The sequence below is a fragment of the Elephantulus edwardii genome, unplaced genomic scaffold, assembly GCF_000299155.1.
Source record: "Elephantulus edwardii isolate Elephantulus edwardi_28Jun2011 unplaced genomic scaffold, EleEdw1.0 scaffold00083, whole genome shotgun sequence".
In the NCBI taxonomy this organism is placed as follows: domain Eukaryota; kingdom Metazoa; phylum Chordata; class Mammalia; order Macroscelidea; family Macroscelididae; genus Elephantulus; species Elephantulus edwardii.
Window position 1 is genome coordinate 6,359,088 of NW_006399833.1, and position 25,117 is coordinate 6,384,204.

Below are 25,117 nucleotides of genomic sequence, written 5' to 3' on the forward strand. Positions count from 1 at the left end.
CCTGTCACGACGATAATACCTAATCATATAGCCCTTTTAAATAGTTCTCTCCCTCATCTGTTCCAATGCAGTATACATAATTTATCCCATCTTTCTCAGTCTCCCCTCAACCCTGATGTCAGTCCCATTTTACAACAGTGGCACTATGCAATATTTGTCCTTTTGTGACAGATATTTCACTCAGCAAAATGTCCTCTAGGGTCACTCATTTTGTACAATATTTCATGAGTTCCTTGTTTCTCAATGTAGCACAGTATTCCATTGTGTACACCACAGCTTCTCTATCCCTTTGTTTGTTGATGGGCACTTAGGTTGTTTTCATCTCTTTTCTATTGTGAACAAAGCCATGATAAACATGGGTGTGCATATATCCCATAACTACTATTTGATTTTGAAAGTGAATTTACATTTTCGTTTTCAATAGCTTTTCCTTATTTTTAATTGTATCTCCATAGTTCTTGTACTTCTAAAATTATTTATATCTATATTCTAATCTATAATCTATATCTAATTCTTAGATATCTCAGAGCACATGGTTGTTTTACTTTTAGAGTTCTCCTCAGTTCTGTTTTTCTCTGTTGCTTCCAAGATAATTGTTTAATAATTTTATCTTTTTATATCTGGTTAGACGTTTTCCCTATTTGTTTTGTAGTCATTCATCATCCATTCATATCTAAAAATGAGAAAATAGGAAGGCTGAATAGAAAAAAAAACTCATTGTATGTGAGTAGGCTTGTTGTTTGGCAGGATTTAATTTAGAATGAGTAAGCAATGAATTAGCTTGTGTACTAGGGAACTCTAGATGACAAAATGAGACTTTATTCAGACACATACTCTATATACATATACTATATGTATATATACTATAAACATATAGTATAGTTAACTATACTAGAACTATATTAGTTTTAATAATATAGGGTTCTACCTAGGCAGTCTTTCAATTATTTGTGATAAGAATCCTCCAGGTTTTGCCTAAGAGCAAATGCTTATTATTTTTCAAATGCTTTTTTAAAAATTTTTTTATTTTTCAAATGCTTATTTTTATAGCATTCTATGTGTGGAACTGGGAAATGAGTGGGTAGGTCATTATTTTCTACAGAGATTTGCATTCATTGTCCCATTTTCATCGTAACTTCTCACTAACTCTAGGGTTTTCTTTTTCGTTTTTTTCTTGTGGTTTTAATGAAAGTTTTCAGAAAACTTGGATTTCCATTCATTCCTTGTTGCACATTTTCCTTCCTACCCCCACCCCTAGTTAGTTTTTCTCTTTAAAAAATTCAAGCGAGCTCTGGTGGCCTGGTGGCAAGAAGCTGAACTGCAATTGCAAAGGTGCATTGTTCGAAACCACCAGATGCTCTGCTGAAGATCCGATTTGACGGCGTACACACAATAATAATAATAGAATTATTTTTTAAAAAAATCACTCATGGGTGCACAATTTCCTCCCTACCCCACACCCCAGTCCACTTTGCTATGTACCTCTTATCCTGGACTGTTGTCATGCAAATAATGCCTAGTTGCATATTCCTTTTAAACAATTCTTTCCCTCATCTGTTCCAATGCAGTGTTCATTATTTATCCTTAGTTTCTCCCAACTCCCTCATGTCAGTTGTTTTATAAGTGTCATTATGCGGTACTTGTCCTTTTGTAACTGAGATATTTCACCCAGCATATCTGCAAGAGTCACCAATTTTGTATAATATTTTGCGTTCCTTCCCCCCCCCCGTGTAGTATTCAATTGTGTAAATACACCACCGCTTCTCGATCCATTCATTTGTTGATGGGCACTTGGATTGTTTCCAGGTCTTTGCTGTTATGAACAACATAGCAATAAACATGGGTGTGCATATATATGTTTTGGTGGCAGTTCTGGTTTCTTTAAGGTATATTCCCAGTAGTGCAATTGCTGAGTTGTCACTGTCTTTTTGGTGGCAACTTAACAGTGACACCCTGACGGAGATAAGCACGACGGAGATACACCCTCCAGGAGAGGATCAGAGAGTCAATCCAGCTCAATTTTATTGGGATCTGCAGTGAACTTATATACAAGCATGTAAACAAGAAGACAGGATAGGGTAGGCTTACAGACATGGGACATGCGGACTGGTTAGGAGAAATCTCAGCTTCATGTGGACCACTCCCAGCTCAACCAATGCGGCAGCCATCTTCCCAAGTGGTGAGCTTTCTCAAGCCAGTACAGCCAAACACAGGGGAGCTTTCTCTACCCCGCATTAAAGGCTGTTGGGAAGCTTGCACTTGTCCAGAGCTTAGACGATCTGTCCTGACCAGAAGCCCTCCTTTCCTCCCAAACATTCCACAACAACTCCTCCCTTTTTCTTTTAAATGAATTCAAAGAGGGGTAAGTCTCTGGTGTAGAGCTTCAGGTGTTTCTTAGGAGGAGGACAATCCAATGATGATAAGGGTAGAAAGATTATTCAGGGCAGCTGCTTGGGCATTCTGTCTTGTGAAGAGGTCTACAGTTGCTCTTATAATGACAACTGGGAAGGTAATAAAGAGGTTAGAATTGCCATAACTAAATTTCCAGATTGGATTAGGAGATGAATATAGGATAGTGAGGAAAGCCACATACATATAGGAGATGCGGGTGAAAAAACAAAAGTTATAAAACCTGATTAGCTTCTCCTGCTGTGGCACGATTGATGGTCAAGATTGATGGTCAAAGCAGCCATAAGCAGTGTTATAAACACAGGACCCCTGGGTGTACCACTCCCAAGGTTAAGGTCAAGAGCCTGAGTTGAGTGCCTAAGGTTGAGTGCCTTCAGCATGCCCGAGGTCACAGGTGTCTGTGGTGTTTGGGGCTTTGACTTCCTTTAACTCTGTCTCATCTTCTTGTCGTGGATGCTCAATGGACACATCTTCTCAGTAGGTAGGTTGGAATCGGACATGACAAGCAGGAACCCACACAGGATGTGGTTTGTTCTGTGGGAAAATACAAGCAAAATCTCTCCCCACAGTTAGTAAAGGATCGGGCCCTTTCCATACATGGTCTAATGGATCCTGCCCTGTAACCCAAATTGGCGGCTCACTGGGAGGTGTATCCGATTGCCAGTGAACACACATGAGAGGTTTAAAAAAAAACAAAAACAAAACAAAACTGCCCTCATCATATTTTTTCAATCTTGAGGGGTGTTTAAATTAAGGCTTAATTAATTAAGCTGTGCCTTTGCCCATGGAAAACGAGCTCCATCATCTCTAACAGCTGTCCTAAGTTCTTTTAACTCTCTTCCAGCACATGGCTATCACTGTAAAAGATGTTCAGGTGTGCAATATATGCCAACAAAAAAGCACGTGCCTCAGAGCTAGCGTCACACTGATCACACAATACCTTGTGTAAAGGACACTCAGGTGTTGGGCGCACACCAACAGAGAACACACAAACCTCAGAGTTCCACCCAGCGTCTCATTGATCACACAACACCTCAGCCCAAGAATTTCCCATTTTCTTCACTGCTTTCTCTATATTGTCCCCACCGGCTTTCTTTTTCTTATTTCTTGGGAGACTAGCGAAAACGTGGTGCAATCATCTCTAAATTCCTTAGGGCTGTTTTTAGATCCCCTGCCATAATACAGCTGATGGTGCCACAGTCTTTGTCAAAATCCGTTCTGATTGATCTTTGTCAGCATGTCCTTTGCCATTCCCTGTCATTCCCCCTAAGAGATTTCACCCTGATTCAGTAGGAGAGGGGCCGCCGCATCCTCTTAGCAACTTCCTGCTGGAAAAGGGCGTTGTAGGTCCCAAGGTGAAAATCTCTCACTGTTCTAAAGGACCCCAGGTTTGCACAATGAAGATGTGCGCAGCAATAATCCAAGGGGCGATATCAACAACCGTCATCCAAAAGGAGAAATCTTGAGATTGTGTAAGTTTGACCTCTCTATTTTCTAACAAAAACATTAAAACACTTTACTTGAAGATCTTTCAAGTTGTTTGCTGAATCTTTTAAATTGCCTGCCGAAGTTTTTAAATTGCTTGCCGAATTAAAGCACTTGCCCAATAAGATGGACCTATGTCAGGTTCTTTGCTCCCTAACAGCGGCAAGCATGGAGAGAAAAGGAAGAAGAGGAAAAAATTTCCCCTCGCTTTTCACTCTCCCTTCCTCCCCAACATTCCATAACACTAGGTCAAATAATATTTCTATTTCCAACTTTTTGAGAAAGTGTCACACTGTTTTCCAGAGTGGATACACCATTTTACACTCCCACCAACAGTGAATAAGTGTTGCAATTTCTCCACAACCTCACCAGCATTTGTTGTTTGCTGCTCTTTTGAACTGAGTAATTGTTACTGGGGTGAGATGATATTTCATAGTTGTTTTGAATGAATCTCTCTTAGATCTAGGAATTTTGGACATTTCTTCATGTGTTTGTTAGCCATCTGAATGTCTTCTTTGGTGACATGTCTTTTCCTTTCCTGTGCCCATTTTGCAGTTAGATTGTTTATCTTTATCTTGTGGTGCTTGAATATTTAATAAATTCTAGATATAAGTCCCTTATCAAACATGTAATTACCAAATATTTTTACTCATTCTGTGGCTTTTCTTTTTACCCTGTTGTAGATGCTTTTTTAAAAAAATGTGCATAGGGATTTGATTCTTAGAAGGTCTCATTCATCTATTATTTTTTTTTTCTCTCTCCTGCTTATAGATTTTTCAGGATGCTTATAAGACCGTTCATGTTGTAGAGTAGGGCTTCTAGAGTTCTTCCAAGCTTTTCTCTGATGAAGTTTATAGTCCTTGGGTTTTGATCTATTTTGAGTTGGTTTTTGTGTATGGTGTGAGGTGTGGGTCTTGCTCAAGTTTTCTGCAGAAAGGTTTTCGATTTTGCCAACACCATTTAAAAAGGGCTCTCATTTCCCCACTTACCTGATTTCATCCCCGTGTCAAAAATCAGTTTGCCCTAGGTAGATGAGCTGATTTCCGGATTCTCAATTCTATTCCATTGATCTATATGTCTGTCACTATACCAGTACTATGTTGTCTTGACCACCACAGCTGTGTAGTATTATTTGACATCAGGGAGGGAGATACTTCCTACATTGTTTATCTCTTTTAAGAATGCTTTGCTTATTCAGGATCTCTTTCCAGTCCAGATGAAATTGGAAATTGCCTTTTCCATCTTGTTGAAGAAAGGAATTGGTATTTGTATTGCGGTTGCATTGATCTTGTAGATTGCCTTTGGTAGAATTGTCATTTTCGCAATATTGAGTCTTCCTATCCAAAAGCATTGGAAGCAGGAGTGGCATCCACTTACTAAGCAACATGCCTCTGGAAATGCTATAAACGTTGATAAATATCAATACTTGTAGAGGGGCTTAAAGCTTTTTTTCGTAGAGTCACTATGAGTTATGCTTGTCTCTAAGGCAATCAACATTTCTCCAGATCTCTTTTTCTTTCTTTCCCCCCCCCTTTTTTGACATAGTGTACTATTTCTTTTTAGATAAGCATAATTTATTCTATCATGTTGTTATTAGGTGCTGTCAAGTCAAATACGACCCAGTGGCCCTTATGATCAACTGATTTTTTTTGGTTTTTTGTTTCTTGTTACGTAATTTTCTTTGAATAGGTCTTCTCTGTTTCCAGTTAGATTTAATCACAAGTGTTTAATCTTGTGGTTATCTATTGTGATGGTTATTGTTTTTTCTTAGCTTCAGTTCTGTATTCTCTTTGCCACTGTAGAAAAATACAATTGAATTTTGTGTAATGATCTTATATATCTTGCCATTTTGCTGCATTGATGGACTATATCCAGTAGTTTTCTCACTGAGTCTTTAGGGTTTTCTAAGTATACTATCATATCATCTGCATAGAGAGATAATTTTACCTCCTTTTTGTCCATTTGGATACCTCTTATTTCCTTCTTTTGTCTTACTGTTATCCCTAAGACTTCCAATACAATATTGAATAGGAGAGGTGATAGTGGCCATCCTTGCCTAGTTACTGTTCTCAAAGGGAATGTCTTTTTTTTTTTTTTTAAGGGAGTGTCTTTAATTTCTCTCCATTGAGAATGATATTGGCTCTTGATTTTGTGTTTGTACTTTTTACTACATTGAGGAAATTCCCCTCTATAACATTTTGTTGAATGTTTTAACCTGAAAAGGGTGTTGGATTTTGTCAAAGACCTTTTCTGCATCAATTGATAGAATCATGTGGTTCTTGGTCTTTGCTTTGTTAATGTGATGAATTACCCTGATTGTTTTTCTTATACTGAACCATCCCTGGATACCTGTTATACTTGTTACACCACTTGATCATGGTGTACTTTTTTTTATGTACTATTGGATTCTATTGGCCAAGATTTCATTGAGGAATTTTGCATCTATGACTTTGGTATCAAGGATATATTTGCTTCATAGAATGAGTCTATGAAAATTCCATCTTTTTCTATTTTCTGAAATACTTTTTGTAGAATTGGTTCTTGTCACAATGTTTTATAAAATGCTTGATAAATCATGCTTGATAAAATTCACTTGTAAAACCATAAAAAAAAAACCAAAAACCAAAAACCAACCAACAAGCCCAACCACACCAGGGCTTTTGTTGTTGTTGCTGCTCAATTTCTTCTTTTGTTATAGGTCTATTCAGTCTGTGTCAATTTAGGTAGGTTGTAAGTTCCATTTTCTCTGTGTTTTCATATTTTTTTAAGTATGGTTTTCCATGATACTCCATGCTTAACCTTTCTTTTAAGGTTTGATCTTTTTCAGTTGATTCTGTTGTGACATTGCCTATTTCATCTCGTATTCAGATTATTTGTGTGTTTTCCTTTCTTAGTTTTGCTAGTGGTTTGTGATTTTATCGACCTTTTTGAACGGTGAACTCCTAGTCTTGTTAATGGTTTCAGTTATTTTTCTGTTTTCTATTTCATTTATTTCTGCCCTGATTTTTATAATTTCATTCTTTTTCTTACAGGTTGTCAGGTTTTCTTGCTATTCTTTCCCAATTTGTTAGAGATTTGGGGTTAAAGAATCAGTTACAATTGTTTCTTCCCTTTGAATGTGATTGTTTATTACTATAAATTGATTTCTACTACTTTGGCCATTTCCCAGAGTTTTTGGTAAGTTGTATTTTCATTGTCATTTGTTTCAAGAAACTTTTAAATTTGGGTTTGTGTTGTTTTTTGTTTTGTTTTGTTTTGTTTTTTACATTCTATTACTTATTCATGTTCAAGCAGGTGTTGCTTAGCTTCCAAATGTATGGATTTTTCTCCTTTACTGGAAGCAGGAGCGGCATCCACTTCCAAAATGGCTTGCCTCTGGAAACTCTATGTACGAACAGTGCTCAGGCTGTTCATTCATAGGGTCGCTATGAGTCGTCTACGACTCGACGGCATTAAACAACAACAACAACAACAACCCTCTTATTATTAATTTTCTAATTTTGTAGCGTTGTGGTCTGAGAAGATGCTTTGTATTATTTCTCTGTTTTTTAATTTACTGATGTTTGCTTTGTGACTGAATGAACTGTTCTGGAGAATGTTCCATGCACATTTGAGAAGAATGTATACTGAGCATTCTTGGAGTGCATGAGCATGTACATATCTATATGAGATAGACTTGGTTTATAGTGGTTTAATTCTACAGAATCTTTGACTTCCTTCCTGGCAGTTCTATCTTTTCTTGAGAGTGGTGTATTGAAGTCTGTTACTATTGTTACTTGATTCAATGGCACCTAACAACTACTACTATTGTGGTGTTATTTCTTTTTTCAGTTCTATTAACATTTACTTTGTATATTTTACAGCTCTATTATTTGGTGCATAGATATGTATTATGGCTATGTCTTCTTGTTCTATTGATGCTTTAAGCATTATATAGTGGCCTTCCTTGTCCTTTGTGATGGTTTTTGTACTGAAATCTATTTTATCAGAGATTAATATTGCTACTCCTTCTTTTATCTGATTGGCCATTTGCTTGGCATATTTTTTCCACCCTTTTAATCTTCCTTTGTCTTTTCAGATGTGTCTCTTGTAGACATCATATTGATGGTTTGTTGGGGTTTTTTTAAAATCTAATCTACTGCTCTTTCCTGTTAACTGGTGCTTTTAAACCATTCTTATTCAGTGTAATTATTGGGAGATAGGTTTTTATTACTATCATTTTATTGAGTTCTTTTTGGTGTTGTTACTTTGGTCCATTCTATTTTCTGTGGCATCTCTGTAAGAAGGACTTCCCTCCGTATTTGCTACAAAGCTAGTCTTGTTTTTACAAACTTCCTTAAGTTTTGCTTTTCTAATAATATCTTGATCTCTCCATCATATCTGCTGGACAGTTTTGTTGGGTAAAGTATTCTTTGAGTTTTTTATATAGGTCATTCCACTGTCTTCTTTCTAGCATGATTTGTGCTGAGAAATGCGCACTTAATCTTATTTGCTCTCCCTTATAGGTTACTTCTCATTTTCCCTAGCTGCTTTTAGAATTCCCACCTTATCTTTGGATCTGGCAAATTTGAATATGATGTGCCTTGGTGTTTTGCTTTTGGGGTCTATTCTATACAGAGTTTGCTTAGCTTCTTGTATATATATTGTCTCATTCTTCACTATGCTTGGAAAGTTTTCTTCTAGTAACTCTTCCACAACATTCTTTGTTCCCTTTTTTGCTTATTATTCTTCTGAGATTCTAATTATGCATATGCTACTCCTCTTGATGGCGTCCCACATTATTCTTAGGTTTTCTTCTTATTCTTTCCTTTTTTTATTCTACTTTTTCTAGTAGATCCACGCTGAGAATTCTATCTTCTATTTTGCTAGTTCTGTGTTCCTTCTCTTCAACTCTGCTCCTATGTCCCTCCAACAGGCTGGCAGTATCAGAGACCCTGGTGTTCATATTCTAGATTGCACTTTCTTGTTTTTTCCAGAGTTTCTAATGCCTCATTTGTTTTATTTGTGTTGTCTTGGATTTTTTTTTAAAGTTCCATTCGGCGTTTGCTTGCAGAATCCAATAATTCTTCGAGTTTGTCTTCCATCCATTGAAAATATTATTATTTCTGTGTCAGAAAGTTATACCTTTTGGTTCCAGGAAATCCATTGATTCTGTTTTAATTACTGTTTTGGGATGACATCTTTAGTTGGTTTTGTGTAGGGTATGAAGTAGTGTCCTCCTTCCATGTCATTGTTGTAACAGAATTTTTCTTGCCTGGGGCCCTAGAAGGCTTTTGGTCTAATAACCTTTGCTCAGGTTATCACTACTGAAGAGGAAGGAAGGGCAACTCACCCTGCCTGAATTTCTTCTGATCCCCAGGCTCAAGGGAAGACTTATTTCAGTTGAGGAGCTTGATACACCATAGAAAAAAGAGGGACAACTCATCCTGCCTTTAGTTCTTCCTCTCTGGTCCTATGGTAAAATTAATTGGGACTGGAGGCCAACTGCTTCTTTTCCTTTCTCTCTGGTCCTACAGATTAGTTCTGTAAGGTGGATGTCTTGTTATTTTCTGGTTGTAGCCCTCTCTGCTGGAGTCTGTTGTCCTCCTTGGTCTGTGGATTGATGCAACCAGGTTACCCACTCTCTTCACCACTTTGACAGTTTAGGAAGAAGGACTTTGTCTTTGACCTTCTGCTCCAGGACCATGTTCCTGTAGCTCTTGTTTGCTGGAGCTTTTGAGTTAGAGTGCATGGATAGTACAGATGGATACTGTTCCAGGCAAAAGCAATGCATTCCTTGGGTCTAGAATTTTGGTGATACCCTCCCTTTGGCCTGATCGTCCACAGTGAAGTGGAGTCCGAAAGGGTCTGCAGCTCAAGTACTGACTATAGTTGGTGCCAGAGGTCTCATTGGGGTGGGTGGGAAACAGAGGTAGAGTCACCTGGTAAGATGGTCTGCGAATTAGTAGCCTTCTCAGCCAGGCAGCTAGCTGCTTCAGTGAGACAAAATCCAAAAGGATCCTTTTAGTATTTCTTATGCTATCTGTGTTGGGCAAATTCAACTTGGTCTGTCTAAAATATCTTTTTTCATCTTCATTTTTGAAAAGATATTATTATAGTCCTCTGTCCTTCACTGAGGAGTCCCTGGGCAGTGCAAATAATATGTACTAACATGGAAAGAATTTTCACAGAGGAAGATATTTGAATGGCAAACAGACACATAAAGAAATGCTCCAAATCACTGGCAATAAGAGAGATGCAAATCAAAACCACAACGAGGTATCATCTCACTTCAGTAAGAGTGGCAAAGTTTAACAGGGCAGCAAGTACTAGATCATGGAGAGGATGTGGCAAGAAAGGAACTCTTACACATTGTTGGTGGGACTGTAAAATGGTGCAACCACTCTGGAAGGCAGTTTGGCGCTTCCTCAAAAAGCTGAACATAGAAATTCCATATGACCCAGCTATTCCACGACTTGGAATATACCCTGAGAATATGAGAACTGAGGCACAAACTGAGATTTGTATACCAGTGTTCATAGTAGCCTTATTCACCATCGCAAGGACATGGAAATAGCCAAAATGTTCAACCACCAACAAATGGATTGAGAAACTATGATACATCCACACAATGGAATACTATGCAGCAAGCAGAAGCAATTACTTTGTAAATTATTACCTAACTTGGGAGAGGCTGGAGAGCTTTATGCTGAGTGAACTAACTCAGTTCCACAAGGATAAATATTGTATGAAACCATCATTGTAGAATGAGTATAAGGATTCAGGAAGATGGGAGAGGGTGGAAGCAGAGGGATGTGGATATGCAAGGGGAAAAGGGGATTAATCATTGGGTTGTACAATTTGATGGTTGGAGGGGTGAGGGAAATGGAAAGAATTTGTTCAAATTTGTATGTGAATTTTGTAAATAAACTAGAAGAAAAAAAAAATTTTTTTTAAGTGGCAATTTGAACCTGCCCACAACAGGAAGGTCTGACAATCTGCTTCTGAAAGTTCATAGCCATGAAACTTCTTTGAAACTCAGTTCTTTCTACAAATCATGGAGTCACCATGAGCTGAAATAAACTCACAACAGCTGTTTGTAAGTGGGTGCATGTTGGGGTGGGGGGAAGAAAGTGTTAGTCTTCCTTAACTCTGATTAAGAAGGCAACGGTCATTCTTATTGCTTTTTCTGTATATGTATTTCCCTACTTGTCTCAATATTCTCTCTTTACCTTTGATTTTTACAATTTGGCTGGGATATTCCTAAGCATTTTCTGTATAATTTTTTATGCTTGAGATTTGCTGAACTTCTTGGAATTATTACGGAAACCAGGTGACACAATGGTTAAGTGCTTGACTGCTGATCAAAATGTGAGTTCAGACCTTCAGCTGCTCCATGGAAGAAACCTGTGACAATTTGCTTCCATAAAAATACACAGCCTTAGAAACCATATGAATCAGTTCTATTCTGTCCTATAGGGTTGTTATAAGTCAAAATCAACTTGGAGGTAACAAACTGAATTGCTGTTGTTGTTGTTGTTATATGCCATCAAGTCAACTATGACTCATAGCGACCCTATGCCCAATAACTATGAACCCTGCCCTATCCTGAGCAAATTTCATTGTCTCTGACAACCCTCCCCTCATCACCCCAGTTATTGTGTCAATCCGTTTCTCTCCCTCAGCCTTTTCAAGCATGATATCCTCTAAAGACTAGTCCCTCTTGGGTACATTGGATTGATATTTTTCTACTTTTTTAAAAAAAATGGCAATTATATCTTTAAATGTATTTTAATAGTAAAATAGTTTTGTTTCATTATTATTTTTTTAAGAAACGTAGCACTTCACATATAAATTTAGATTTCAAGACTATAGAGTATTTTTGCCTAAAGGATATCCTGGAAGAAGGGACACATGAGAGCTCGCTGAGCGAGTACACTCCACAGGGAATTTAAGTGGAAATTCTTTTTGTAAAAATTCATAGTGGCGTTTGCCTATCCTTCACTCAGGACACCAGTGTTTCTGGTTTATGTAAAAAAAAAAAAATAACACCCTAACCTAGAAGAAATAACTTTTAGCTTATGCAAACAAAAATCTTGAGGAAGAAAAGGACAACCATCTGAATTTCCTGCAATAATCATTATTTATTTGCTTAGATCCACCATCAACAGTCTTGGTACCAGCAGCCAGAAAATCAAAAGACAAATTGTATCGGGGAAGTCTGCTGTCAGGGACTGCTTCAGAGTACTGAATAGCAATGATGTCAGTCTGAAAACGAAGGTGTGCCTGATCCAGGCAATTACTTGCTATGTGTCAGAAAGCTGGACAATGACTAGGGCTGATAGAAGGATAATTGATGCCTTTGAGCTGTGGTGCTGGAGAAGAGTATTGAATATACCATGGACTGCCAGGAGAACAAACAGGTTCATCCTGGAGAGGGTGAAACCAGGCTGCTCCTTGGAGGCAAGGATTCTAAAGCTTTATCTCACATACTTTGCACATGTTGCCAGGAGGGACCAGTCCTTAGAGAAGGACACCATGCTTGGGAGCATGGAGGGACAGTTCAAGAGAAGAAGACCTTCGATGAGATGAATTGATTCAGTGACTGGGGTTAATGGAGCTGTGTCAGAAACAATGAGATTGGCACAGGATAGAGCAGGGTTTAAGGCTGTTGTACATAGGATCACTGTGAGTCATGAGCAATTTAATGGCACGTAACTACAACAATGATGTAACGAGCTCAAAGTTTTTGTAATTCCAAAGTTCTTTTAAGGAGGAATGAAAAACACAAATTTTATTCAGAAGGGAATTTACACATGTAATTGAGCAAAAATAACCCATAGACTTCCAAAAGAACAAATAGATCTATCTGTCTTGGAGAAAGTGCAATCTGAGTGCTTCTTGGACGCACATATGACCAAACTTCATCTTACATACTTTGAGCATGTTGTTAGAAGGGGCTGATCCTTCGAGAAGGACAGCTTGCTTGGAAAATTAGAGGATCAGTGAAAGAGAGAAAGACTCTCAATGAGATGGATTAGCATAGAGACTGTAGCAATGGGCCCATGTATGTCAGAAATTATGAGAATGGCACAGGATACAGCAAAGTTCAGAGCAGTTGTTTAATGGGGTTGCTATGAATCATATGCAACCTGAGAGCACCTAACAACAATTGAGGAAGAAAGGGGAAAATATTCTTTACAAATTACATATACCTCTGGAGTGTAAGACCCAGAAGAGAAAAAAAATCCACTTGAATTTGTGATTTCCTTTCTTCTAAAATAAGTATTTGGAACATGCTGCATAAGGCTGAAGCATTGACATGAAGCTGAAGTGTTCTTTTAGTGGTCTGATATAGTGTACATGAGAAGCATCTTAAGGAGTCACACAAACTCAGGCCTACCTACAGGGTACATTCTAAGAAAGTTCATCTTAAGGGGTGAAAGATCCAGATGAAGTGGATCTTCCATAGCTACAAACTAGCTCTTTTTCCTTTCATGGAAAATTAAATCTACTGGCTACCCAGGGAAAAGAAAAATTAATAAAACAATTTTGATTTCAATATCTTAGAGCCAGGAGAGAAGATAAGAGATAGCTAAGAATATTTTCTTTATTTTGTACATTTTAAAATTGTCATTTATGTGAAAATTTACAAAGTATATGGAGGGGGGCTTTTTCTGCCTATCATTCATGTATTATTTTGTTCCATAATGTTAGACACACAATGTCTGATCATCCATCCATTCCACATTGTCCTTCCCTCCTCCACTTCACACTATGTGGGCTCCTGATTAACAATCTTCAGAACAATCAGTGTGCTAGTAACCATGGCAGCCCTAGGATTTGGCCTTTAGGCAGAAGTGTTGAGGCAAGTGAGCACACTCAAGTCCAATTTTAAAAAGATATGTTTTCTGTACTTATTATACAGTACTATGCAGTGAGTGACTAGGAAATGTATATTGCTCCAATTTCACATCATAGCCCTGTCCCACTCTTGGCCAGCCAGAAGCGAGAGGTGATGTGTAAGAGTTTTCTGTGACCCCCAAAACAGGAACTTTAGTCACACATGGCCTTGGACAATGCTGTCAAAAGTTATTGGCCAGGGAGAAAAATTCGAAGCCCCAGAACTGTGGGTCTTCATCTCATCTAAAGCTTCAAATCAAGCCCTCCTGAGCCTACTAATGCAATAAACTGTGATTCAGAATATCTAGAAGAAATCTCTGATTGCATGGTGTGGTGTGTGTTCCAGAGGGCCACTATCCTGACTGTGGGGAAACAGAAAGGTGCAAATAAATTGTCTCAGGCAAATGGTTGCTTAAGGAGAAGATCATTTTCTGGTGAACCTCAGCCGCCTAGATGTTAATCACTTAGGTGAGTGCTGGCACAGGCTCTCCAAAAGATAGCCCTGGGTGTAATCAGTCTTCCTTACACTTACTATATCCTGGCCATCTTCCTTCTGGCCTCTCCTCTCTAGAATGGCTGAGCACACATTTCCTCTGACCAATGTAAACATTATTCAATAGATCTCAGCTTACAAAAACATAGCTTGTTATATTTAGTGTTTGACATTACAGTGCAGGCCATATCTTAGCATCAGACATTCCCTCATTCATGGGTACCAGTTTATAAAGGAACACATAAAGGGTATTTACTTGATAAAATTATAGCTGAAAGGATCATCTGAGTGTCCACACAGCTGTCTCTATCCTGTATTTAGTTGAGAAACCAGGATTATTACAGGAAAAGCAGAACAGACCGAATCCAAGTTATCTGTAAATCTCAAGAGTTGGCATAACCATTGTTTCCACTTAACAACTTGGGTCCAATCTTGATGTGGGAGAACATTTATATCCTTTTTATCACCATTCTGGGATATCTTTGTTTAAGAGGAGGCTCTCTCCACAGTGTTCATGAGTATCCTTAGATAAAATAGAGCTTTCTCTTCTAGTCGTAATATTTGAATATTTGAAGGCACTATTAAAGTCCACAAACTTTGTTAAGGATGTTACTGCCAAAGCATATCCTACTATTAAAAACAATGGTCTAGGGGCGGCCTGGCGTGGTGGGGCGCCGCAGGAACTGCAGGGGCGGCCGCGCAGGAGCCCAGGCCCAAGGCTGGAATGGGCCTGCGCCGCCGCCCGCGCTGCACCACGGCCCAAGCAGCAGGCGCGGCGACCAGCCGGCCATGGCCACCAAGGCGCAGGTCATGTATGATTTAGCCGCTGAACCTGGAAATAATGAACTGACCGTCAATGAAGGAGAAATCATCACCATAACAAATCCAGATGTTGGCGGAGGCTGGCTGGAAGGCAAGAACAGCAGAGGGGAGCGAGGCCTCGTGCCCATAGACTACGTTGAAATTTTACCAGCTGATGGAAAAGATCCATTCTCTTGTGGAAATTCCGTGGCTGACCAAGCCTTCCTTGACTCGCTCTCGGCTCAGCGCTCCTGCCTGGCCTGGGCAATGCAGCTGAGCATTTACTTCCTCTGATCACCAAAAAGGAAAAGAAAGAGAGCAAACCAAATGCAGCAGTGTTGCGGAGTCCACTGTGTTTACTGGGCCCACCAACCTGGGCAGCTCCCTCACCAGAGCGACCTTCTCGCCCCACAGGCACTGTCAACCCAGTGGAGAGTGTGTCTATTTTTGGAAAGTTCTTAAAATTAGAATTCTGAATGGGAAATTTGGTCTTTTACAGCTACTCCTAATTTATAATCCCCTCCACCCTCGTTTTCCAGTTCAGATAATTACTCAATGTCAGATAATAACTAATAACTTTCTTAAAAATACGAAATATGCCAGAATAAAAACTATGTTTGTATATTTTTATAACTTAAAAGAAAACCCAAAAACAATGGTCTAGTAATTTTTGAGCTTCAAGTACTCTGAGGTCAGTTTGTGCTTGTTTGAGGTGACATTTGTATGTAGCCTAAAACTCAGCATCTTCTTCCTTGCGACTTCTATTGGGCCAAGAATGCGCCATCTTCCGTTTCAGAAATTTGCTTTTCTGAAAGAAACACTTTCTCCATCACCTTTTGCTGTGATTGATTTGTTGTTGTTTAGCCACTTGCACAATCTTTTCTACTTCTTTTTTAAAATTAATTTTAATGAAAGTTTACAGGGACTTAGGGTTTCCAATCAATCTTCTCTACTTCTATAACAGCCTTTACTTGTCTCTTTCAACTACTTTCTCCAAAACTTTCTGGTTTTGTGCAGTCATAAGAACTTCTATCTTCTCAGTCTCCATTAACTAAAAATTTCTTCATATGGATTCTGGGATTTGGAATTTTTTACCGTGCACAGCCCATATAGTGAGGCCTGGGATTGTGATATGTAATAGCTCTATTTGATCAAACAACTCAATGGACTATTTTTGAAGTACATAGGCACTACAAACCTAATGGTGGTGGTGGTGGTGTTGCTAGGTACTGTCAAGTTGACTATGACTCCTAGTGACCCTATGAACAACAGATCTGAACCTTGCCCTACCTGTCCCATTCTCATCATCTCTGATTCAAACTCCAACCCACTGTTGAAATCACTGTATCAATACATCTTGTTGAACGTCTTCTTCCCTGACCCTCCATATTGTCTTTTTCCAAGGATTATTCCCTCCTGAGAACATACTCAAAGTATGTGAGATGATGTTTCACCATCCTTGCCTCTACGGAGTAGCTGTTCACTTTTTCCAAGACAGACTTGTTTACTCTTTTGAGAGTCCATGGAATATTCAGTACTCTTCTCATACACCATAACTCAGAAGCATTAATTCTTCTGTTGTTTATTGTTTATCCAACTTTCAGATCCATAGGAAGTAATTCACCTCATGAAGTCTTATAATAATCTGCGTTATAACTTCTCATGATATCAAACATTGTTTAAGGAGCGAACATACTAAGCACTTATATTTAGTCAATATAGAATATGATCCCATCACATGTTCCAACCAACGCACATTTTTTTGAGGTAGGATTATTTTTGTTATTTGAGTGGAAGTTTACAAAGCATATTGTTTGTTTTGTTTTTCAATCATTCATGTATATGTTTTTTTATTGTATACTGGAAGTTGTGGATAATATGCTGTGGAGACTTATTTTCTCTTCTTCTGGAGATTACTGAGTTCTTTTTTTTTCTTTTTTCTTTTTTTTCTATAATTATATTTTATTAATTTTCATAAACATTTACAGAGATTTTGGGTTTCCATTCATTCATTGTTGCACTATTCTCTCTACCCTCCTCCCAGTTTGTTCTTGTCCAAATGCCACAGTGCTTGTCAAAGCCAGTTCTGATTAATCTTCTTTGTCAGTGTGTCCTTTGCCATTCCCTATCACTCCTCCCTGAGAGAGACTTCACCCTGAGTCATAAGGAAAAGGGGATGGCGTATTCTCTTAGCTACTTCCTGCTGAAAAGGGACGCTGTGGGTTTCAGGGTGAAGATCTTCTCTCACTACTCTAAAGGGCCCCTTTGGCAGTAGGAAACACATAGACTATTATGGAGATTGATTTTGGAATTTAGATGCACTGTTATTAATTGTGCTTAGCCGTACATGTTCATATCCCTGAAGATGTATCATGGGGGGGTTGCAACCTAGAAGACACAAATTTGACTAACAAGTTATAAGTACTTGAGTCAAAAATTATGGAAAAGTAAAAGAAAAGATTCTTTCATTGTTTTACAAACCCTCCCCCAGGTCCCCTCCACCATGCAGCCCTCGCTCTAGTCTCCTGTGATGACAGAAATACCTAGTTATATATCTCTTTTAAACAGTTTTCTCCCTCCTCTGTTTCAGTGCAGTATACATTATTGAACCCATCTTACTCAGTCTCTCCCCAACCCCAAGGACAGTCCCATTCTACAACAGTGGCATCATGTAATATTTGTCCTTTTGTGACTGGGATATTTCACTCAGCATAATGTTTGGCAGTTAAATTACTGATGGATCATACACAAAAATCAATTCACGGTGGATCAATGACCTAGGAGAAAGGTCTAAAACCATCAAGTTCATAAGAGACAAATTGGGATCAAGCTTAGAAGGCCTAGTCTATGGTATAAAGAGACTGCCAAATACAGCCAGAAATGCACAATCTGAAGAGGATAAAATTGATGAAACATTAAATCCCTTTGTGCATAAAAACTTTTTCCAACAGGATGAAAAGAAAACCTACTGACTGGAAACAGTAGCATTTGACTGCAATAGCATCTCAGACAAGAGTCTCATAATGAAAGTTTACAGAACATTCCTGAGCCTCCACAAGAAAAAGACTGATAAACAAATTACAAGATGGGCAAAAGACATGGAAAGCATTTTCACAGAGGAGGATATTAGAAAGGCTAGCAGACACATGAAGAAATGCTCCAAATTACTGGCAATAAGAGAGATGCAAATAAAAACCACAATGAGATACCATTTCACCCCAGTATCAGTGGCAAAGTTTAACAGGACAACAAGTAATAAATGTTGGGGAGGATGTGGCAAGATAGGAACTCTTATACATTGTTAGTGGGATTGTAAAATGGTACAAGCATTCTGGAAGGCAGTTTGGCATTTCCTCAAAAAGTTGAACATGGAAATTCCACATGACCCAGCTATTCCACTGCTTGAAATATACCCTAAGAAATGAGAACTGAGGCACAAACAGAGACTCGTACATCAGTGCTCATATCAGTGTTATTCACCATCGCAAGAACATGAGAATGGCCCAGATGTCCAACCACAATCAAATGGATTAAGATACTATGATACATTCACACAATGGAATGCTATGCAGCTCGCAAAAGCAATGATTTTGTAAAGGTACCTAAATTAGGAGGGACTGCAGAGCATTATGCTGAGTGAAGAAACTCAGTCCCATGAGGACAAATACTGTAGAAAACCATTATTGTAGAAGAGTACGAGGATCCGGGGGTGGGGGGGCAGGGTGGAAGCAGAGGGGTGAGGATGGGCGGGGGAGTTGGTTAATCATAGGATCACACAATTTGATGCAGGAGGGTGAAGGAAATGGGAAAGATCCTGTGTGAAAAACAATGTATTCAAACTTTGAAAATAAATCAATATAAAAATTAAAAAATATATTTGCAGATGATCTCAATCCTCTCAAAGTCTAGTTTTTGTTGCTAGGTCCCAGTCTTTCTTGTAGAAGGGGAATATTTCTATTTACCTCCAGTTGAAGGATTTAGAACTTACTCCTAGTTAGTGGTTGATTGCAAGTGAATGCCTAGTGTACTCACTACTAAAGTCTATTTACTCAGGATGGATAAGAACTCTAATGTATTCCCAGAATATGTGAGTTTTGCAATCTCTTTTCACCTCTCAGCCTCCTAACAGTTATCCTTTTCTAGGCCCTATGGAGTCCTGCCCTAACTATGATTACTAAGGTTTGGGCTAAATAACCAAAGGGTACTCCTATACAGATTTCTGCAATTGCCTCATTTCCAGTAACTACTCCACAATTTTCAGTCAATTTAACAACTGATAACTCTGATGTCTTTCCTTCACCCCATGAGACTTCTGTTTTCTGATTGGGCTCCATTTCCCTGAACCACAATTTTGAAATTATCCACAGGCAGAAAGCCAGGGAATATGTAGAGCTCAACTTATATGCTGCTTCTCTCCTGAGGATAGCAGCCCAGAATGTACGTACTACCAAATGCTTGAAAAAAGTTGTTTCATATATTTTGTCAAAGATACGTGTGAGTAGTGCAAAGGTCTCTTGAGAAGAAACTAGTCCATATCCATAGGAATCTGTGTTAAAGACATTTATACAATTAGAACATTCTAACTGGAGTCAAAATGTCAGAGTTTTCAAGATATTTTCAGAGGACTTGGAGCCTCTTAAGAAAGATCCAGTGTTACCCACAGTACTTGTAGCTACCACACGAATCTACTAGGCTTTTTACTTTAAAAGGAGTCCTGGTGTTTAAAAGGAGGGCAGGCATTGGGCTGTTAACTCAAAGCTGAGTTTGAACTCAAAAAGCTCTTTACAGGAGAAAGATGAGGATGTCTCCTTCCTGTAAGATTTACAACCTTAGAAACCTGATAGAAGGTCACCATGAGTCACTGCAATCAATTAGATGGCTGTGGTTTTGGGTTTTTTGTGAAGTTTTATTCTAAGTTAAAAGAGAAAGAAGTTGGGCATTTCCTCAATTCCTTGTAACAGGCATATGTAAACCTTGCAAGATTCTGAGTGCAGAAACTACGTATTATGAAAGAGTCTATGAAAGAAACTATATTAAAAAGAAAAACTATGCATGTACTGTGAACAAGGCTTTTATTCTAACCCCTAAGGCCGGTTCTAGAATTTAGGCAACACTTTGATATTCTTGCTAGCAAGAGGACCTCAGTAAAATGACTCATAAGAGCATTCTCCTAAGGAATCCTTTGAATTAAGTGCCTGACATGAACTCAAATCTTTTGGAGATTTTTCAGTGTCCATAAAGTCCTGATGATTGCAGGGTGTGATAATATATTCCCAAAACATCTGAGGGCAGGATCAAGAATAAATTTCTGTAAAGACTTAATGAAATCCTTCAATATCTGACTAATTCAATTAAGCACAAGAAATTGGAAAGTAAACTTTTATTATTCTAACATTACTTTCCCAGACAACTGGCATCTGCCACACCCTCTCCTAACTCTGCAGCAAGAGGTAATATACAGAAGTCCTTGCCCTTTAATCATAAGCCTCCTAGAGGAAACGGAATCTTTATTGTGTTTTTCTTTGCAGAGTCAAGAATTTCTGGATCATTTCATTATTTATTTTTTCTGTTGAGGAGGGGGAAATGTATGGTTTGAAGCTCATTAACATGCACAACTTTCCAGGTTGTCAATAAATTGGTGGTTTCCAAGTTGATCCTTGATCAATGTAAGGATTTAGGGAAGCTGACCCTCTCCTCACAGTTGAAAATCCTTGTATAATTTGTAGTTGACCCTTAAACAACAACGGGTCTAAACTGCTCAGGCTCCAGTATTGCCAGTATCGTCTTTAAAAAGTCACTGTGTGATTCTAATCATCTTCAGGTGAGTAGAGACAAACTACTCAAGAGGAGATGATTAGCAACACTTGAGCTCATTGCATTAGCAACAGAGAAAATAAACACGTATAAGTAAACCCGCAAATCTTGTTGACCAAAGATTAACTGTCTATGCGATAGTGGTGAAGTGAGCCTCTTCTTCTCGTATGCTCCTTTGCTGTATGCTCGCGCAGCCTCTAATAAAAGTCAGATTACACCAGTGTTACCCTTTGCTTGCAAATTCCAGAATGATATTATCTACATATGAAATTTCTGCATAAGTTGACAAAGCAAATCTGTTGTGATGGAAATCTAGAACTAATGTAGGTCCAACATTATGTTTGAACTATTTGTACTATTCTCAAATCTCTTTTGGGGACTGCTTTCAAAAGCAGGAGGAAATACACTTTGTACCAACAGATCTATCACAATTAAGACCCTTGCTGAGTTTCTTAAAACCATATATATTGGCAAAACTGCTGTGCCAGTTGTTTTCAATACATGGATTAACAAGCACTGCACATTATGTGCTGGTGTCCCGACAACTGTCTACTGTCAATTCTAGCTTATATTGAGGCACTGCCAGTGAAAATTTTGATGCTGAAACATTTCTCAGAATCACCTCCTTAGGCTGATCAAATTGCACAATTAATCACAAGGGATCTCAGATTAGCCTGGGTCTTGAACTGGACCACGAGAGGGTATTCATAAGAGGACTGCCCAAGGAATTTAAGCCCTTCAAAAGCTGTCAAGATGAGTTATCTGTCCATAAAGAATGCCTTGTATGGGAGAATTGCAGAGTTTTTCAAGAAGGTAGTTTTCTTGTTATCTTGGCCATACTAAATGTAGCATATCTGGGATATGTTTGCATGAAAGCCTCAGATAGAACTGACTTCTGATGTTTTAGAATGGATTCTAATATTTAAATGACTGCAAAAGTGTACAGATGACAAGCTACTAGATATATCTAGTTAAATATGCTTATCTTTCTATGGGTTTGGGAATTAAAAAACTACTTTAGGGATAAAGAGACATGAATAGCAATTCAAATAGAAAGTTATTCTATGATAAGAAGTTTGGGTTTTGTTGCTTTTTCCTTCTTTTTTAAAAACTGATTTTAGTGAAAGCTTACAAAGCAAATTAGTTTTCTTTCAATCATCCATGCATATTTTGTTATATAATATAAATTTCAATACTCACAAGGTGTCTATGGCAAGAGAGCCTTATGCTAAGTGAACTCAGTCTCATAAAGACAAATACTGTATAAGACCATTCTTTTAGAACGAGTACAAGGATGCAAGGAGGGGAGGGGGAAGAAGAGATGTGAGGATGGGTGTGGTGGTGGAGGGGGCCTAATCATAGAGTCGCACAATTTGAGGAATTGAGGGAGAGATGGGTAAAGGAAAGTGGAAAAATCCAGTGTGAAAAACAATGTATAGAAACATTTTAAGTGAACCATTATTTTTTAAAAATAATTAATTGCTTCACTGAACTACACTCCTCAAAATGGCTAAAACAGATCCCAGTACCACCTCCAATCTTTGCCGTGAAAGTCATTTTGAACGCATACATCAATAATTACTACTTTTCTGACAACGTGGCCTACATATTGAGATTTTACGTTTATTTCATCTTTTTGGGAGATAAAAGTAACCCTAGGAAATTGGAAAAGCACAGAGAGATTGTAAAAAAGAGGTTAAAAAGTTCCATGTTTCCCTGTTCTATTCAACCCTCAGAAAAAAAAATTACCATTAATATTTTGGTATGTTTCTTTCCTATGTTTCCAGTACATTATAAACATTAATGGTTTTTTTAAAGTTGTTTGCTGGTGAGGTTGTGGAGAAACTGGAACCCTTATTCACTGTTGGTGGGTGTGTAAAATGGTGCAACCACTATGGAAGGCTGTATGGTGCTTTCTCAAAAAGTTGGAAATAGAAATACCATTTGACCCAGCAATTCCTCTACTGGGAATATACCCCAAAGAAGCCATGACCGCCAACCAAGCAGATATATGCATACCCTTGTTTATTGCTGCTTTGTACACAATAGGAAAGAGTTGGAAACAATAAAGAGCCCATCAACAAACGAATGGATAGAGAAGCTGTGGTATATTCACACAATAGAATACTATGCTACATTGAAAAACAAGGAGCTCATGAAATATTGTTCAAAATGGGTGACTCTGGAGGACATTATGCTGAGTGAAATATCTCAGTCACAAAAGAACAAATACTGCATAGTGCCACTGTTGTAAAACAGGATTGACATCAGGGTTGGGGTGAGACTGAGACAAGTTGAATAAATTATGTATACTGCATTGAAACATGAGGGAGAGAACAGTTTAAAAGCAATATATGATTAGGTATTATGGTTATGACAAGAGTCCAGAATGAAGGTTGCATAGTGGGAGAGTACTTGGGGGGGGGATTGTATACCAATGAAGGAATTTTTCTTTTACTTTTCAAAGAAAAGAGCGAACTGAGGAGGAGGGGTGGGCAGGGAGAAAAATGCAACAATGAATGAATGGAAATCCAAAATCTCTGTAAATGTTCATTAAAATAAAATAACATTTTTAAAAAAAGTTATTTTCACTCATATACATTGTATTCACACATTCCTTTATTCACATAGTGTTTCATACGATTATTCCCATACATTGTGTCTTATAAAATCAATCGCCATTGATCTATGTCCACCAGTACCCTTTCTTTTCAGATCCCACTGGATCATTCCTACTTCTTTCACCTCCTCCCTCCATCCATCAAACTGAGACTCCATGATTTCACCCCCTCCTCACCTTGCCCCATCCCTTTCCCTCTTTGGACATTTACACATATCTTACCAGACATACAAGCTGGGTTTACAAGAGGTTTTGGCACTAAGGACATCATAGCCAATGTCAGATGGCTCTTGGCTGAGAACACAGATTATCAGAAGAATGTCTATCTGTGTTTCATTGACTATGCAAAGGCATTTGACTGTGTGAATCACAACAAATTGTGGCGAACATGGACAAGAATGGAAATTCCAAAACACATGATTGTGCTCATGTGTAACCTATACTTGGACCAGGAAGCAGTAGTCAGAGCATGGTTCAAAATCAGGAAAAGAGGGCATCAGGGATGTGTCTTGTCTTCATACCTTTTCAGTCTGTAGAACAGATCATTCAGGAGGGTGGGCATTATGAGTAAGAATGTGGCATCAGAATTGGAGGTACACTCATCAACAACTTGTGTTATGCAGAGGACACAACTTTGCTGAATTTCAGTGGGACCTCAGGAGTTTGCTGCAGAAGGTCAGAGACTGCAGTCTTCAACATAGATTGAAGTTCAACATCAAGAAGACAAAGATTCTCACTACTGTCCCAATTGGCAGCACCATAATGGCTAGAGAAGAGATTGAGTTTGTTAACAGTTACAGCTTGCTTGATTCCACAATAAAAACTTCTGGCACCAGCAGTCAGGAAATAAAAGACGAATTGCAGTGGAAAATTCTGCTATCAGGGTCCTCTCCAGAGTACTAAAGAGCAACAATGCAGCCTGGAAACTGATCCAGGCTGTGTCTTTGTAATTACTTGCTATGGATCAGAGAGCAGGACAATGACTAAGGATGTCAGAAGAAGCATCTTTGAGTTGTGGTGCTGGAAAAGAGTGTTGAACATTCCATTGATTGCAAAAAAACCAAACAGGTTTGTCCTGGACAAGGTGAGATCAAGTTGCTTCTTAAAGGCAAGGATTTTGAAGCTCTTTCTCACATATTTTGGGCATGTTGCCAGGAGGGACCAGTCCTTGTTGAAGGACCTCATGTTTGGAAGAGTGAAGGAATAGCACAAGAGGGGAAGGCCATGGATGAGATGAATTGACACAGTAACTGGAGGAATAGGGTTAGGTGTATTGGTGATAGCAATACTGGCTCAATAAAGGACAGGGTTCAGAGCTATTGTGCATAGGGTCACAGTGAGTTGCAGGTTACTCAACAGCATGTAACAACAAATTCATTGTCCAGCTTCCTCATGCAGAGGGAGCTACCTACCATTACTTGAGTCAGATACACTTTAGTCTTTAAACTGATAGCCTTCCTCTTTAGCAACTTAAAGAGGTACATGACAAAAGATTTTCCAATAAAACACATTATTTATTGGTTTCCATGCAATACTTTTTACATTTTGTTTCATTCATGTACATTGTAGTGTTTTGTTTTGTGATGGGAAAGTCGGCTGTTAGGGACCTCTCT